General features: G+C 48.2%; 1 pseudogene; it reads left to right on the top strand.

Moving 5' to 3' along the window:
* Positions 1–15,117, top strand: part of LOC127032764 (claw keratin-like) — a 32,031-nt pseudogene extending 16,914 nt beyond the window's left edge.
* The last annotated feature ends 315 nt before the right edge of the window (positions 15,118–15,432 follow it).

Below are 15,432 nucleotides of genomic sequence, written 5' to 3'. Positions count from 1 at the left end.
TGATTACTCGGAAAGATTTGTTAAAGTCTGAGTCCCTTAGCACAGGGCCTGACATGAGTGTTGCTTTGAGCTGGTTAAAGGCCTTTTGACACTTTTTAGTCCACTGAACTGCATTTGTCTGTTTCTTTTTGGTTAGGTCTGTCAGTGGGGCGGTGATTTGGCTGTAGTGTGATACAAATTGCCTCTAATATCCGGCCAAGCCTAGGAAGGATTGGACCTGTTTCTTTGACTTTGGGACAGGTGACTTTTGGAGAGCATCCACTTTGGCCTGTAAGGGTTTGATAGTTCCTTGACCCACGTGGTGTCCAAGGTACGTCACTCTGTTTAGGCCTATTTGACACTTTTTAGCCTAAAGAGTTAGTCCTGCTTCGAAGACTTTTTGTAACTGCTCCAGGTGTTCTTCCCATGAATCGGAAAAAATGGCCATATGATCAGGGTGAGCAACAGCAGATTTTCCCAATCCCACTAAGAGATCATCTACAAGTTTCTGGAAGGTGGCAGGTGCATTTTGCAGCCCAAAAGGGAGCACATTAAATTCATACAGCCCTGCATGGGTGAGGAAGGCTGACCTTTCCTTGGTGGGTTCATCTAGCGGTACTTGCCGGTACCCCTTGGTTAAGTCTAAGGTAGAGATGAACTGGGCACGTGCCAGTTTCTCCAATAGCTCATCTGTATGTGGCATTGGGTAGTTGTCTGGGCAAGTTGCAGCATTTATCTTAGGGCAGTCCATGCAAAAGCATATCTCCCCATCTGCTTTGGGAACTAGAACCAATGCAGATGCCCATGAACTGCTAGAGCGGTGGATTACACCCATCTGTAGCATGTCCTGGATCTCCCATTCTGTAGCAGTTTTAGCTTGAGGAGACATCCAGTAAGATTGGGCTCCAGTTGGGTGAGCATTCGCTGTGTCAATGGAGCAATATGCCCGTTTGGTCCATCCTGCGGCTGCTGAGAACATCGGTGAGACACTAGTGCACAGGTCCTTCATCTGCTGTCGCTGCATACATCCAAGGGTCATGAAGAGGTTCACCTCTTCCACGCCACCGTCACTTTTTCCTTCGTAGTAGACACTGTCAGGCCACTCAGCATCATCTCCTCCCTGAGCTGATTGTCATAAACAGATGGTTTAAGGGTTAATGTCTCTTTTACCTGTAAAGGGCTTACTAGTTCAGTAAACCTGGAACACCTGACCAGAGGACCAATCAGGAGACAAGATACTTTCACATCTTGGTGGAGGAAAGCCTTTGTTTGTGGGGGTTTTTTTGTTTTGTTTTTGCTTTGTTCTCTCTTGGGATTAAGAGAAGTCAGACATGTAACCAATTTCTCCAATCTTCTGAAACAGCCTCTATGTTCAGTTTAGTAAGTACCAGTTAGAAAGGCGGTTTAGTCTTTTGATTGTTTTCTTTATTTGCAAATGTGTATTTTGCTGGAAGGATTTTAACTCTGTGTGCTCTACCTTGTAAATTATGTTAGGGGGAGAAGGGTCCCTCTCATCTCTATCAGCTAAAAGACCCTGTAATATTTTCCAGCTTTATTTTACAGAGTTAATATTTACTTTTTTTCTTTCTTTAATTAAAGGCTTTTCCTTTTGAAGAACCTGATTGTTTTTTATTCTTGTGTGAGACCCCAGGGGACGGCGTCTGGACTCACCAGGGAATTGGTGAGGGAAAGGAGAGAAGGGGGGAGGAAAAGCCTGATTTATCTCTGTGTTAGGATCACTGTCTCTCTCTCAGGGAGAGTCTGGGAGAGGGAGAGAAGGGGGTGGGTAGGTGAATTTCCTCTCTGTTTTTAGATTCAAGGAGTTTGAATCACAGTGATCTCCCACTGTAACCCAGGGAGGGGAGAATCTGGGCGGAAGAAAGGAGGGGAATGGTTTATTTCCCTTTGTTTTGAGATCCAAGGAGTTTGGGTCTTGGGGACCCCAGGGAAGGGTTTGGGGGCCAGAAAAAGTCCTAAAACACTATATTTTTAGGTGGTGGCAGCTCTATCATTTCTAAGCTAGTAATTAAGCTTCGAGGGGTTTATGCAGGTACCCCATCTTTTGGACGCTAAGGTTCAGAGTGGGGACTCATACCTTGACAGCTGTAAAGTGGAAAATCTTTAATTCTCTGGAATGAAAGGGCTGTAGAGAATTAACATGGTACACCTTAGGCTTTAGGTTTGAGGTGGGGGATGCTATGAGATAGTTAACAGCTCCCAGGTGCTCTTGGACAGTGAATGGCCCTTCCCATGACGCTTCCATCTTATGGGCTTGGAGTACCTTCAAGACCATGACCTGGTCCCCTACTTTGAAGGAACTCTCTCTGGCATGTTTATCATACCAGGCCTTTTGCTTTTCCTGAGCCTCTTTTAGGTTTTCTTTAGCAAGGGCTAAAGAATTGTGGAGGGTGTTTTGGAGGTCGCTTACAATGTCTAGAATGTTAGTTCCTGGAGAAGGCATAAACCCCTCCCATTACTGCTTCACCAATCGTAATGGCCCCTTAACTTGGTGGCCATACACAAGTTCAAATGGTGAAAACCCTAAACTGGGATGTTGTACATCTCTGTAGGTGAAAAACAACTGCTGCAACACTAGGTCTCAATCATTGGAGTGCTTATTTATGAATTTACATATCATAACCCCCAAAGTTCCATTAAAAATCTCCACCAGGACATTGCTTTGATGGTGGTAAGAGGTGGCAACCAAGTGTTTCACCCCATGATCTTCCCACAGGCTTTTCATGGTCTGTGCCAGGAAATTAGTTCCCCAATCTGTCAGGATATCGGAGGGCCAACCTACCGTGGCAAAATGTCTGTTAATGCCTGGCATACACTTTTAGCCTTGGTGTTGCATAGAGCTACTGCTTCCAGCCATTGGGTGGCAAAATCCATGGAAGTCAGTATATACAGCTTTCCTTTGGGTGACTTTTTCAGGAAAGAACCCAGAATATCCACAGCTACTTGCTGAAATGGAACCTCAATTATGGGGAGTGGCTGGAGAGGGGATTTGACCTGGTCTTGGGGTTTTCCTGCTCTTTGGCACACCTCACAAGACGTAAGTAGAAATGTCGTTGCCCATTCCCTCTCGTTGGAAGGACTTCTCCAAACTGTCTTTGGTCCTGTTCACCCCAGAATGGCCACTAGGATGATTGTTGGCTAAGCTCAAGAGCTTTACCCGGTACTTAGTTGGAATTACCAACTGTCCACCAGAAAGAGCTCCCTTGTATAAAAGTCCTCTTTCCACAACAATCCTGGACTGGTTAGAAGAGCTGAGAGGAGGCGGGTTACTCTGTGCCGCCGTACAAGCTCTGTGGAGGCTGTCATCTGCTTCCTGCTCAGCCTGGAACTGTTCCCTTCATGCGGAAGACACCAGTTCCTCATTGAATTGTAGACTAGTGCTTGTGTAGTAAGAAGGGGCCCCGAGATCGTAAACCTTGGTATCAGAGGCCTGGTTTGAGGCCTAAGGCCTGAAGTAAGGTAATGGTCAGGACTTTGCTAACAGAAAGGAAAGTGAATCTGTGAGCCAGAGGCAGGCCCTCCTCACAGAAGCTGCCAAGGAAAGGGCTGATGCTGCAGAAAGAGACATACCTAAAAGGAACTGGACACCAGATATCAGAACATTCGCATACTTGCACACTCCACACAGATAACAAGGAACAAGCTGACCCATCCCAATGACAGGGGCAAAAAGGTAATATGATGGCTAGAGTTGTTTTGTTCGAAGCAACATATACAAGGTGAAAGGCAGCACCTTACCACGTATAGGGGTTGTACCTTGCTACGTAGAAGGGTTGCACCTCAATACATCAGGAGTGACATGTAGCTTGTTTGTACCTGTGTATAAGAATGCATCCCTGGGGCTGTGTTTTTGTCCAGCCGAGGGGGCAATGGAAAGTCCCGCCACTGACTGAACTGAGTCCATTGCCATGGAGCACATAAGTACTAACTAGCTGCACCTTTCGGGGTTCTCTCGGTTCAGTTTGGTCCCTCAGGAAGTGATGTAGGGGAGGGGGCTATTTCCGGTGAATGTGAACCACTCTCCGCTGGCACACTATGCTGTATTTCAGGCTCCTGTTGAGCCTCTTGCATGGGTTTATCTGCTGCTGCCAGTGCAGACTTGCTGGTGCCCTGTGGCATTGGAGTTGTAGACGAGGTTGCAAGTGCTGGATTCAGGGCTGTTAGTGGTTCTGGTTCATTTAAAACATTGCCCAGCTGACTGGTCACTAGGGAGGGGTGGGTTGCTGGAGATGGGTGTGGTGGGACGATAAGGGGTTTGGCTTTTCCTTGGGATGTAGGTGGGGATTTGGGCTGCTCCCGGTGGTAGGCTTTTGTTTCGGGTTGCCCCTTCTGATAGTCATTCCAACTGCTATTAGTTTTTTTTCTTTTCCGCCACCTCCACCCAACTGGCTCCAATCTCCCCAGCCTTGGTGACAGTTTTGGGCTTCCCATCTACGATATACTTTTCTATTTCCTCAGGAACACCCTCTAAGAACTGTTCCATTTGCATTAGGAAAGACAGACCTTCCAGAGATTTAACGCTTCCTCCTAATATACAGGCATCCCAATTTCTTACAATGTGGCAGGAGTGCTGGGAAAATGCCACATCTGGTTTCCACTTCAGGGCTCTGAACCGCCGACGGGCATGCTTGGGTGTTAGCCCCATTCTAATTCTGGCCTTGTTTTTCAAAAGTTCATAAGTATTCATGTCTTCCTTGGGCATTTCAGCTGCCACCTCTGCTAAGGGTCCACTGAGCTGTGGCCTCAGTTCCAGCATATACTGGATGGTAGAAATGCTATATCCAAGGCAGGCCCTTTGGAAATTTTCTAAGAAGGCCTCTGTATCATGGTCTCCCTTGTAGGTGGGGAACTTTCTGGGATGGGAAGCGGTACCTGGAGAAATATTGCTAGGCTTGTCTGGTATATTCTGCTTATCCCTTTCCCTCTCTAATTCCAGTTCATGCTTCTGAGCCTCGCTCTGAGCCTCCATAGCTCTCTTGTGGGCAGCTTCTTCCCTGGCCATCTGTCTATCATGTTCTTTTATTCTTTCCTCAGCTTCCTATTTAGCTCATTCTAGTTCCTGTTGGACACTGCCTTTCACCACCCTAGCTTATGCCGAGAGTTAGAAAGATAAAATCTTTGTGTGATCTCCATAACAAGAGACATGGTTATGAAATTTCACCAACTTAAAAAAATATGTTTCCAAAGATTTTAGGTATAACAAGGATTTTGTCTTACTAAGGTACTGATTTTGCTGGCGGGTTCTTTTAAAACTAGTTTGTCGGATAGTCAGTAGTAAAGAAAGGGAACTCTTTGTCCAGCTATCTGGAAGGGAAGGACTGTTGTTCCTTTAAGGGCTCTCTTCAGTGGCTAGTGGGGGGAGAAGTGGTGAAGGGATGGACAGAAAGGACAGGAAGACTTGGAAGCACTTTTTTTTAACTATAGTAATTAAAATGTGTATTTTAGATAAGGGAGGTCTTTTGAAGGATTTATTTAAAAAACTATGTCTGAAGATCCACACATTTAAGGCTAAAGATGATTGTGAATCTAAAACTCTATGCAAGCATTTTTTAGAAATGTGATTTTATAATCTTCACCAGCTCACTAATTAAATATTTTAAAGCAAATTTTAAACAAAGGTCCTGTAGACTGACATGTTCTGTGTAAATATTACATTAATGCACAACTGTTCTTGTCAGTAAAGTCAGAAACTGACAGTATAAAAATTTATTTGGGCATAAGCTTTCGTGGACATCTGATGAAATGGGTTCTAGTCCTCAAAAGCTTATGCCCAAATAATTTGTTAGTCTTTGAGGTGAGACAAGGACTCGTCCTTGTTTTTGCTGATACAGACTAACAGGACTACCACTCTGAAACCTGTCAGTATATACCTTGGGGTTGGCAAATGCCTATTAAATGGCTTTATTACCCCTTGAACGTCTCTTTAACAGTTTCAATGTTGTGCTAATAGGTCTGGCAGGCTGGAGGTTTTTTCACTTTTAACTACTAGATTCCCTCCCAAGGAAGATTCACCAGGCTAGAGCAGCCATCTGTGGGAGCCTGCAGGAAGGGTCAGAACAGGGATAGGAAAACAAGAGGGTGGACACTAAGACCCAGTGTTGCCCCAAATTTTCAGGTGCCCTACGCAGCTGCCTATGTTGCCTATGCCTAAGGACGGCCCTGCTTATAGCAACCAGCGCTGCAGTGTGGCCATATTTACAGCACTTGCAGAGCTGTTGGGAGTGGTGCATTGTGGGCAGCTATCCCACAGAGCACCTCATCCCATTTCGGCGCTGTGGCTTGTGGGAAGGGGAAGGAAGTGTAAGTGTCTTTCCGCTTCCTGTTCCAACGCCCCGTGGTGCTTTGCTACACATTCCGAGCAGTTTGGCGGCATTGTGATTCTACAGCGCTTTTTCTGTGATTTTTGTTATAAATGGAGCCTGAGCAGCTGACGACCTTATTGATGAATGTTGCCAGCACATCACGCATGGCAGTGGAGCTATTCCTTCAGCTGCAAAGTGAGAGTGACAGTGACAGTGAGGAGTCAGACGATGATATTGAATCGCCTCACTGTGAAGACAGTAAATTGCTTATGGCAGTAACAGACGTGCTCAGCTCCGTGGACCGGCGCGTTTGGGCTCGGGAAACCAGCACTCAGTGGTGGGATCACATCGTCCTGCAATCCTGCGATGACGAGCAGTGGCTGCAGAACTTTTGGATGAGAAAAGCCACTTTCATGGCACTGTGTGCTGAGCTCGCCCCTACCCTGCGGCGCAGGAACACGAGATTGAGAGCTGTCCTGCCAGTGGAGAAGCGGGTGGCTATTGCAATCTGGAAGCTGGCAACTCCAGACTGCTTCAGATCGGTGGCGAACCAGTTTGGAGTGGGAAAGTCTACTGTTGGAATGCTGCTGATGCAAGTTTGCACAGCCATTAATCGCACCCTGCTAAGAAGAACCGTGACTCTTGGGAACGTGCAGGACATTGTGGATGGCTTTGCAGAAATGGGGTTCCCTAACTGTGGAGGGGCAATAGATGGGATGCATATTCCTATTCTGTCACCACCCCACCTGGCATCAGAGTACGTTAATCGCAAGGGGTATTTCTCCGTGGTTCTGCAAGCGCTCGTGGATCACCATGGGCGTTTCACTGACATTTACTCATGATGGCCTGGAAAGGTGCACGATGCATGCATCTTTAGGAACAGTTCCCTGTTCAGGAGGCTGAGGGCCGGGACTTTTTTCCCAGACCGCAAGATCACAGTAGGGGATGTCGAAATGCCCACTGTGATCCTTGGAGACCCCGCTTACCCCTTAATGCCCTGGCTCATGAAACCATGTACAGGGAAGCTTGACAGGAGCAAGGACCGGTTCAACTACAGGCTGAGCCGGTGCAGAATGACTGTGGAGTGTGCTTTTGGCCGTTTGAAAGCACGCTGGCGCTGTCTTTATGGGAAGCTAGATTTGGTGGAAAGCAGTATCACCGCTGTTATAGCCGTGTGCTGCACCCTCCATAATATTTGTGAAGGGAAGGGTGAAAGATTCAGTGAGGAATGGACCTCCGAGGTTCGATGCCTAGAGGATGAGTTTGCTCAGCGAGAGAGCAGGGCTAATAGGGAGGCCCAAGAAAGGGCTTCAAGGATTAGGGATGCTTTAAGGGAGCAATTTGATGCTGAGAGCCAACAGTAATGTTTGATGCATTTGATGTGCTTTGCTTTACCTTGGTGTATAATATTTACCACTTCCAGCAATAATATAACGTAGTGAAAAAGAAAAAAAACTTTATTCAACATACAGTACATAACAGGCAAGGGGGTTGGGGTGGTGGACTGTACATTCACAGGTTTGAATATGTCCTATTTTGATCACTATTCAATGTCTGCTGCACTTCAGGATTACTATGCTGCAGAATAATGGGGGTGGAGTGAACAGGGTAAGAATTATAGTTATCAGGGCTGGTAGGTGATCGTACAGGTGTTGGGGGCAGCTGGGGATAATAAGGAACTGGCTGCTGGAGAAAGTTGTTTTGTGGAAATACTGGGGAAGAAGGAAGAGGGCTTTGGGAGGGCTGTGGGTTACAACGGTACATATTTGTCTGCATGGCTACAAGAGACTCGAAAGACTCAGTTTGGCGAGCCAGGAGGCTTATCATCTGCTTTGTGGTTTTTTTTTGGCAGACAATTCCTTTCTCCTGCTTTCTGTTTGCCTCCATTCATGTACACTCTGTCTCCATTCATACATCTTCTCTCTCCATTCCTGTGTCTTCCTACTTTCTCTGTTGTAGTGGCTCATAACAGATTTGATCAATTCCTCTTTTGATTTTCTAGGATTCTGTCTCAAGTTCTGCAACCTATGTGAGGCCGGTGATCCGGCTGCAGTAGTCAAGGTCACTAGAAAAAAGAGAGATAGAACCATGTAATACAAAGAGGCTACATTGTTTATTATCACACATTGAAGGACTTTTTAGACTTTTGGTAGCATCCTCCACACATACCTCACATAACACAGAGAGGGCAGGCAAGCTAAGTCATGGCGAGCAATGGGGTGAGTGGTTTTGCCCCGATTTCCCCTTGGGAGTGGGAATTGACCAATGGGTCACTGGGGTTTATCAGCGATGGGTACAGGAAGTAGCTGGTGTCCTGAAGAGGGGACAGTAGTGAACAGGAAGGTGGTGAGCTGCTTGGGGGGCGGGTTCTTTGGTCCGCGTTCACGCCGTCCTGCTGGGGGGGGGAAGCACCGCGGTGCTGGATGCCTGCTAGGAGGGGGGGTGGGAAGCACAGGAGCACACCGCGGTGCTGGATGCCTGCTTGGAGGGGGGGTGGGGAACACAGGAGCACACCGCGGTGCTGGATGCCTGCTTGGAGGGGGGATGGGGAACACAGGAGTGCACCGCGTGGCTGCTTACGTGCTGGGAGGGGGGTGTTAACAGAGCGCCATGGGCTGGGGAAACGCGAACCTGGTGCCCTGCACTCAATTATCCCTAAACTCTCAACAGGGTTTCCTACTGCCAGACATATCACTGCTGCGTGTTACCTGGGAAGAGAGGGAGGGTCTTCTACAGGAATGTGGATACCGCCCTGGCCCCTATGCAGCTTGCCTGTGTGCAGCCATGGTCCCCCCACCCCTCGCTGCACAGTGGATCGGACGAGTTAGTCTGACCGGGACAGGGACCACGCTGGCTCTCCCGATCAACTTGAGAAAGCAAATTGCCAACGCTCTTGCAGCAACTTTTCAAGAGATTACCGAGGCAGATTACAGAGACGTGATAGAGCAAATCAATGAGCTATTCCACGTTTAGGCATGCATGCAGGCAGCCATAACCAAAACCCTCCTCTCCCAAAACATAAAAATCTACTTACCCCAAGCACGATCCACAGCTTCTTCCTCACCATCAACTTCCAGCTGCTGCAACTGGCTAGCCTCCTCCTGGCTTGAGAAGAGCTCCTGGCTGCACGTGTACTGGGACTCCGGGGTGTCTCCCTCCATGCCAGTAGCCTCACTGTCGCCCCACAACCTCCCCCACTTCTCCCGGCTCTGAACTCTCCATCGTGCTCCTAGGATTGGCAGTGGGGTCACACCCAAGTATGGCCTCCAGCTCCTGGTAAAAACGGCAGGTAGTGGGGGCAGCTCCTGAGCGGTGATTTCCCTCACGAGCTTTGCAGTAAGAACTCCTCAGCTCTTTAATTTTGACCCTGCACTGCAACGCGTCCCGTTCATGGCCCCTTCTCAGCAAGGACTGCGATATCTGCCCATAGGTATCATAATTTCTCCTTCTGGAGCGCAGCTGTGCTTGCACAGCCTCCTCTCCCCAAACACTTATGAGGTCCTGCAGCTCTGCATTGGTCCATGCTGGGGCTCGTTTGGTGCGTGGAGGCATGGTCGCTGAGTTATTGATTGGCTTAATTGCACTCCACACCTGGCTAAGCAAACAGGAAGGGGATTTTTTAAATTCCCAGGGCATTTAAAGGAGGGGTCAGGTGAGCCCAGGGCAGTGGAGTTTGCATGATTACCAGAGAGGCTTCTAAGGTATGCTGGGATACCTGCTTATGCCACAGAGGTCAATAAAAACGCTGGTGGGTGTCTACACTTGCTGACCAGCGCTGGGAGTTGCAGCGCTGGCCGTGCTGTGCAAGTGTGTACACCACCTAAGTTGCAGCGCTGTAACCCCCTCACCAGCGCTGCAACTCTGTAGTGTAGACAAGGCCTAACACAGCTACCCATGTGAAACCATGGGAGGCACTAATAATTGCTAATGAAGAAACGTGGACACTTCAATGACTTTATGGCATGAAACATATTCAGAAAGACATAACGTTGCATTTCTGTTTCTAAAAAAGTAATCCTGGTGGTTGGTTTTACGTTGCCCCTCAGGGGGACTCTGGGGAGAATAAACAGCCACCTCTCTTAATGACACATTGCAAAAGAAAAGGGACTCTGGAGTAAAGAAAGAATGAATTTACTGCGGAGGTGGATTCTCTAGCAACTAAATGACCAGCATAGCATCTGACTGTGTCTAAGCAGGAGCCATCCTTTCTCTGGTCTGTGTAAGAGGGACACAGGCATTTCGTGGGAGTACTGTTTGCTCCCTGGTACAATATTAAGGTTGGCTTCTGATCATTTCTCCTGCTGAATCCTGCCAAGCAGATTGCGATTATGCCCCTTTCAAGGTGAAGGATTACGGCAGCCCCAGGGCAAGCTATGTTGGCACAGCTGATAAGAGGTATCCTGCGTCTTGGCAGGGGGTTAGACTAGATGACTCTCAAGGTGTCTTCTAAACCCCTGGTTTGTTGACTTTTGACCTCTGGCCAGGTGGGGCCCCCCACACCAAAGTGTGGAGACAGAAGAAGACTTGTGGCTGTGGTGATTGTGAAATGGGATTATGCTGTGCTTCGGTGTGCAACAACGCCAATGCCACAGTTATGGTGGCTTGATGGGCACAGTGAAGGGTGTCAGGAACAGACTGGCTGGTCACAGCCCTGAATCCTACAAGCACAGGTCACAGTGGACGTGCGTCTTTGCCAGGGTATTCCCCACCAACAGCCCCCATCCAGCTCTGCACCCAGTGCAGATTTCCACAATGGTCTCTTCAGCTGGACACTCAGGGGCCTGGATTTTGAGCTGACTTGGCACAACTGAAAATTGTCCCTAGCCCCACATTAGAGGCCTTTTAAAAGAAAAGCCTGGGCGTGTTCAGCATCGTGGGCCAGGCTGCGCTAAAGCTGTTAATTCTCTGATGTGTCAATGCACCTCGCTGGCCAGTTAATGGAGCGTTTTCTCAGGAGTCGGAGGGAGGCTCCTTACTCTGCTCTCTGTAATAAGGATTGAATCAGGCTGGGGCGGCAACAAGGAAGAGGAGGTCCCAGTAACAGGAACACTGAGCTAAGCGGGGGAGCAGGGCGTGTTTTAGCCCTGCCGAGTGCTGACTAAGACGGCCAGGGCTGCTTCACTTCTCCTGTCTGAACACTTCCTGCTAAGCCTGGGAGGCCGACTGCCTGCACCGCCCAACAGGGCAGGCGGCTCAGCCTATGGGGGTATCTGTGACCCCCTCTGCCCCACGCTTTGCCGGAGCTTTGCCCTCTGCCAGACCCTCACCCCTAGACTGAACCCTGGCTCCCACTCCCCCCCCGCTCCAATTTTGCTCCTTGGTCCCCTTCTGCCCCTGCCTCCAGCTGTTTGATCTCCCTGCTCAGACACTGCCCATCCCCCCCCATTGCCTTGCACCCTTTCACCATTTTAATCACCAGCAAGTGCAGCTGCTTCAGCAGATGTTACTGAGCAATGAGCACGCTCAGTAGGAGCCAAGCAGTGCTCAGCACCCTTCCTGCCACCCCATCAGTGTCCTAGTTCCCGGGAGCCTCCAATTGTCTGGGCCCGGTGGCCCGTGAACCCTGAGCTCCACCTGGACATGGCTGGGCACGATCCTGCGGGACAGGGGAGGCCACTACCCTTGACCTGCCCCATTTCTGCACTCTAGTAGCTCTACTCCCTGAGCATCTGACCCCCTCACCCCTCTCTAGTGACAGCCCTGCCTGTGGTAGGAAGAGTCGGAAGTATTGGGTTCTACTTCTGGTCCTGCCACTGACCCCCAGGTCATCTCTACTTTCCTCTCTTTCTACACCTCTCAGTCATAGACAGTCAGGGCATTGGAGCTGAAAGTTCTTCAGGGTCCTCAGAACTCCAGATTTCAAAGCCCCTCACAAACGCTCACTGGTGTTTCACACCTGCAGAGGGTTCTATTCTAAGAAGAGGGATAGGTTGTTGTTGAGTTTAGACACCTCTGCACTGAGTAATAGAGTCACTTTAAACAAAATGGAGGCCAAGCTCCCTTGTCCTTCTGTTAAGTGCATCATAACTTATAGACACAATATCTGGGGCTGTTTCCTTTTCATTTTAATGTAGTTTTCCATTTGGTAGCTTTTGAAATATTTTAACTGGAAAATGAAGGTGCCCCTTGGTGTAAATCAGCACAGTTGCTTCAAATTCACAGAGGTTCAGGGCCTCATAATCAAAGGCAGACTCCTCTGCCTCATTCCCTGGATATGGACCCCACCCTTGGGGATATCTGTCACACTTTAAATAACATTTGGATACTGGCAGGAATCTCTTCTGCAACATGCTCTGTGGCTGTGCAGCATTTATGTCAAATCTTATCCCACAGCCACCTCCTCCTTCCTCAAGAAGGGGTGATTTTCATCCCTCCTCCACTTCTTGCTGGGCTCAGTCATCTGCATTGCCTCACAAGATGTCCATTTCTTGGCTGCTCATGGTTGGAGAGATCCTGACACGAAAGAGCACTGCTTCCTTTCCCAGTCCGCCATCCCTTCCTTTGACCTAGGAGCAAATCTACTCTAGGCAGCCCTTTGAGACAACATTGGTGACCCAAGTGGAGGTCCAATGTTAGGGCGATAATAACTCACCATAAGGGAAGATTCATCCCTGCGCAGACAGCCATCACAAAAGGCCATACTGCACTTGAGACCCTATTAAGACTCAGTTTGGAAGTTAAAAATTGGACTCAAGTTGTTCATAGGCATCGTATCATCCAACAGGCAAAGAGTGAAATTCAGACTTAAGGCCTTGACAAGAAATATGCACGTGGGCACTGGAATGACTCCCATTAACTTCAAAGTCAATTGGGGGTCTGAGCCGTTGAGAATACAGAAACATGGCTGCCTCCTTCCTGACAGGGTTAGAATGAAGTGCTCAATGCCCTGAACCATGGCCAGCATGAATGGAAAGGACCATTCTGGATTCCTTTCATGGCACCCATTTGTGCCACTGACGCCGCTCAGAATCACCTGGACATCCATTCTCATTGAAGCACCCATAAAGTCAATGGAATGGCACAAGGAATGCAGTTGGCCAGAACCATTTGATGATGAAAGAAAGATAAAGGGTGCAACGTGCATGTCATGCCCTCTGAGGCTCAGATTCAGCCTAGAATCTCAACTCCTGAGGAAAACAGCTGCATCCAAAGGAGGATTTTGCAAGACAATCATGTTTATTTGGTAACGAATTACAACCGCCTCCACAAACAGCATCCCAGATCCTCCAGGCAGTCCTATGAACCGTGTAAAAGCACTCTCTTTGCTCTTCTAAACCCTTCTGCGGACTTCAGCTCCTCATTGAACTGGGTAAGTCCAATACAACTCAATCGTTTTTGAACTCTAGGGTTGTGACATTAGGGGTTATTTTCAGGGAAAACCGAGTCTTACATGTACTCATGGTGATATTAATCAAGAATCAGGGTGTTCTTCCATAATTATCTTGTGTAGTGATTTAGTTACAGGAGTTGGTGGATTCATGATTTATTTTAGAGCAACATATGCAATTGGGAAAATATTTCCTCTTAACTAGAAATAGATTTAAGGTATTGAAATCTTTTCAGTAACTTTGGAACGTCAAAGCTTTAGAAAGTCATTTAGCCATTTTCTCTTAGCCGTATTAGGAAGAAAGTTTCCCAGGTTAGTCCAGAAAAGACCTCTTCGGAGGTCTTTTACTTTCTTCGGACACAGTTGTTACTGATCACTATTGGAGACAGGAGAATGGATTAAGCTGACAAGTGGTGAGATCCAGTCTAGCAATTCTTATGCCCTTTTCAGCAGAAATACTCATTGAAGGTGCTTTTCCTCAGATGATGTAATTTAGTGTCCCTCCATGGAAGTCAGTGGACCTGAACCCTCCAGCTGAGGACCTTGTCCTTAGTCATTTCTATGGAGAAAAGTAAAGCTTTCTGTGTATTCATTGGCAAGTATTGTTGACTCACAATCTTTGGAAACTCAAAGAACAAGGCTGGGATACCAGACTCAACTGGTTTGCATGCAGAGGTTAAATCCTCAGACGAAAGGATGCAATTACCATGATCTCGGTAATGTTCTCTTTGAGAAATGTCTAAAATGGGCACAGAATCCCTGGTGTCCAGCATAGAAATAGTGACACTTATTCCAGTCAATGTTTTTCAGACCAAGCCATTTCAAGGGATACAAGGGGGCCGTTTGGGAGGGAAGTTTAGTGCGAGTGGACAAGAGGTGTAGAAAGAGGCTATAGAAAGAAAGACATGGACATGAACACAGAGACATAGTCAACTCTTCCTTTCTCTCTTCGGCCACACCGAGCTATGAAGCTTTTCTTCCACCAGCCCTTGTACCTTCTCTTGACTCTAGTCCCTGTTGTGTGTCTCAGGTTTGCCTCCATCCCAGAAAGAAGACTTTCTCCAGCCTGTGCTATCCAGAAGGCGAGGTGGCCCGCCCCAGTCCAGTCACTGGCAGCTCCAACGAGCCACGTGTTAGGCAGTGCCCTGTCTCCGAAGTGGTGAAGAGACCCTCACCGGTTGTTGTGACCCTCCCAGGACCGATTCTCAATGATTTCTCTTAGGAGAGTGAAGTGGGAGCTGTAGAGCACCTGTGGTCATACCTGGTTTCAGGGGCTCATTCGGTCATGGGGGATTGTATGGCTATGGAGGCCTTTACGGATGATTGTATGGTTTAGGGGGATACGCTGGTTACGACGGCTGTTATGGTTATGGGGGATTATGTAGTTATGGGGGATTAGGTGGTGTCCCGGGCTGTTATGGTTATGGGGGATTATGTGGCTGTGGGGTATCTTGCCATAGGTACCTCCGTGGAAAGTGTGGGCCATGTTAAACCTATCAGGAATATTTGTTGAACAAGGAAGAACCAGGAAATGAACAGCAAGATACAGATTCACCCCTGAGCTTTTGGGCATGGCTTTCAGAAGTGCTGGGCAAACAGGGCTCCAGCTGAACTCAGTGGGAGCTGTGTGTGCTCAGCACCTTGGGCTGACAGCCGTGCTGCATTTCTAATGTTACGCTTTATGACTCTTTCTGCCGAGGCTTTCCCACCCGTGTGCTGATTCTCGCTTTCAACCTGTGGACTCGATCTGAAATAGAGGCAGACTATTAACAGTCACTCCGCAGTTTAAAGGAAATAGGGGCCTTA

This window comes from Gopherus flavomarginatus, chromosome 1 (assembly GCF_025201925.1).
Source record: "Gopherus flavomarginatus isolate rGopFla2 chromosome 1, rGopFla2.mat.asm, whole genome shotgun sequence".
Lineage (NCBI taxonomy): Eukaryota > Metazoa > Chordata > Testudines > Testudinidae > Gopherus > Gopherus flavomarginatus.
The sequence above is the reverse complement of the archived record's forward strand: the minus strand, read 5'-3'. Positions and strand labels throughout refer to the sequence as shown.